Genomic DNA, 3,007 nt, shown 5'->3' with positions numbered 1-3,007 from the left:
TGCAAGAAATACAATCACGATACAGTGTAGCGAGTGCAACAATCAGGCATGCAGAAGTGCAGGGGTAGCAAAAAGGATCACAACACTAAAAAGGAAGACTGCACAAAAGACATAACATGTAAATTGAGTTTTGAAAAATGAAGTGGGTTTCCCAGGTGCCCCATAGGGAGAAAGGAATTCTTGGAGGAGGGAAAAGCATAATTGAAGACAGTGAATTGTTCATATAATCCAGAAGTGAAGTAGGCAATGGCAGGAGAAATGATTGGACACAGCCGTCATGAATACTTGTGTGTCTGCATTTTAGCAAGTCCATTCTAATGGAAACTTTGAGGATCAACTCGGGGGTGGGGGGCCGCGGCAGGACAGAACTAGTCATTCCTGCAAGAAACACTGGGACCAGTTTCTACCAACCCACCAAAAAAATGACTTCAAAGGCAACGTGATATCACAGGAAGGGCTTGTTTCTGTGTCTGTTTGTTTTTAGTTCATTAGGCCTCACTTAAAATTCTGATTCCACAGTGCACTTGCTTTGGGATCTCGAACAACACTCATAACCTCTGCAAGTTCCAGTATAGTAAGTTTATGTGATTACCTTCATCTGTAATATCCCTGGGTTGCAATCTTAATGGAAACTCAAGTTCAGATCAAAGACTAGTTTCTCTGTGACTTCTCTGAATTGGTTCAAAAGCCATCTCTGCCGTCCTCATTTGGCTTCTCTTACAGAATCTCATAAGAACTTCTATGACCACTTTGGGGTTTTTGTTGTTGTTGTTGTTTGTTTGTTTTTTAATTGAAGTATAGTTGATTTACAATGTCGTGTTACTTTCAGGTGTACAGCACAGTGATTCCTTTTTCACATTCTTTTCCCTTATAAGTTATTACAAAATATTGAGTATAGTTCCCTGTGCCATAGAGGAGATCCTTGCTGTATCTATTCTATGCCTTCTTTGAATGACTGTAGCACTTGTTGTCTGTATCATTTTTATGTCTGTTGCGGCTTTGTGACTGAAAATGAAAATTTTCTATTTGTTCAAAAAAAAAAAAAACCAGCAGCCATCGTTTATCGTTTTTCATGACTCTGCAGATTGACTAGGCACAAGTGGATAATTGTGTCCTGCAGTGTGTTGTCTGGAGCTGTGGTCATCTGGAGGCTTGACTGGACTAGAACCTCTACTGTGGCTCATTCGCAGGGCTGGTGGGTGGTGTTGGCACTTGGCCGGGAGCATGAGTCCTTCTCCTCATGGCATCTCCATATGTGGGGTTCCCACAGCATGAACGCTGGGTTTTTAGGGGGAGTGTTTCAAGCCTGTGAAAGTAGAAGCTGCCCAGTCTGAGAAGTTAAAGATCTCACTTCTGCCCCATTTTACTGGTCAATGCAAACACAATTCAGTCCAGAGTCAAGGGGAGGGAAATAGATTTCACCTCTTGTGGGAGGGAATAGGAAAGAATTTGCAGCCAACTTTAATATACAGCTGTTATTAATGGTCTTCCTTATTCCTAATTTCAGTGAAAATAATATGGTTTTTATTTTATGTGGCATCTCAATTACTGCAATATTTTGTTCTTTCAGCTTCCATGACAGCACACTCTTCTGGTTTTCTTGGTACCTCTGGAGCCACTCTCACCTTCTTGTGAAGAATCTTCTTCTTTTCCTCACACTCAAAATATTATTCCTTAGGATTCCATCCTTGGTCCTCTTCTGTTATCTCTTTATATTTTTCTATTTATCTTATTGGACATTCTAATAAACTCTCAAGACTTCCATGACTGTATACATACTAATTATTCTCGAGTCTTTACTCGTAGCTCCTACTGCTCACTTAAGTTCCAACCTAGGTATCCCATCTTCACTGAACATTTCCTATTTCCATTTAAGTATCTTATAATAATCACAAATACAAAATGTCCAAAGTTGAGCTCATGATATTTTCACCCAAAGCTTCAATTTCAGTGTAATCTCTCTCTGTGAATAGCACCATAATTCCCTCAGTTACATAATGCAGAGAATTAATCATTTTTGACTCCTTTCTTTTGCTCAACCCTCTATCGAGTCACGAAAGGTAGTTAATATTATCTCTTTAATATCTTTCAAATTTGTTAAGTTGCCTGCATCTCTTCTCCAGTACTGTAGTACTGAACTCTAGTTCAGGCCACTATCATCTTTTACCTGATATATTTCAGCATCTTTTATCTAGCCTTCTCACGTCAGATCGGCCTCCTCTTTAACTAATTTTCTACACTGAAGCCAGAGTCGTTTTTTTTGTTTTTTGGGGGTTTTTTTGCCATACGCGGGCCTCTCACTGTTGCGGCCTCTCCCGTTGCGGAGCACAGGCTCCGGATGCGCAGGCTCAGCGGCCATGGTTCGCGGGCCCAGCCACTCCGCGGCACGTGGGCTCTTCCCAGACCAGGGCACGAACCTGTGTCCCCTGCATCGCCAGGCAGACTCTTAACCACTGCGCCACCAGCGAAGCCCCCAGAGTAGTTTTCAATGGCAATATTCCATCGTGTTGTGCTCCATTTGACAGCATATATACTGAAATTGGAACAATACAGACAAGACTAGCATGGCCCCTGTGCAAGAATGACAGATTTCTAAAGCATTCTTTATTTTTTTCTTTGTTGTTGGACACACAATCTATAAAGGTGTAATTTGCATGACAATAACAGCACAAATGAAGGGAGAGAGAAGATAAAGCCATGTAAGAGCAAAGTTTTTGTACACAATTGTAATTAAATTGGTATTAATCTCAACTAGATTCTTATAAATTATTAATTGTAATCCTTATAGCAACTTCTAAGGAAATAACTCAAAAAATATAGTAAGAGAATCAATAAGGGGAATAAAATAGAAAATATCCTTTTAACACAAAAGTAGTCAGCAATAGAGGCTGGAACCCCCCCCCCAAAACACATAAGGCATATAGAAAACAAGTAGAAAATAGCAAATACAAACATGACTTTATCAGTAATTTCATTAAATGAGAAGGGATTGAATTGAAATGCAGAG

At 40.0% G+C, this 3,007-nt stretch overlaps 1 non-coding gene across 1 annotated transcript; it reads left to right on the top strand.

The window, feature by feature from the left end:
* The first annotated feature begins 2,509 nt into the window (after nt 1-2,509).
* LOC136126227 (U6 spliceosomal RNA) lies at nt 2,510-2,612 on the top strand. Its single transcript, XR_010656114.1, has one exon. It is a non-coding gene; the product is annotated as a U6 spliceosomal RNA (small nuclear RNA).
* Nucleotides 2,613-3,007: the final 395 nt, after the last annotated feature.

This window comes from Phocoena phocoena, chromosome 7 (assembly GCF_963924675.1).
Source record: "Phocoena phocoena chromosome 7, mPhoPho1.1, whole genome shotgun sequence".
Lineage (NCBI taxonomy): Eukaryota > Metazoa > Chordata > Mammalia > Artiodactyla > Phocoenidae > Phocoena > Phocoena phocoena.
The sequence above is the reverse complement of the archived record's forward strand: the minus strand, read 5'-3'. Positions and strand labels throughout refer to the sequence as shown.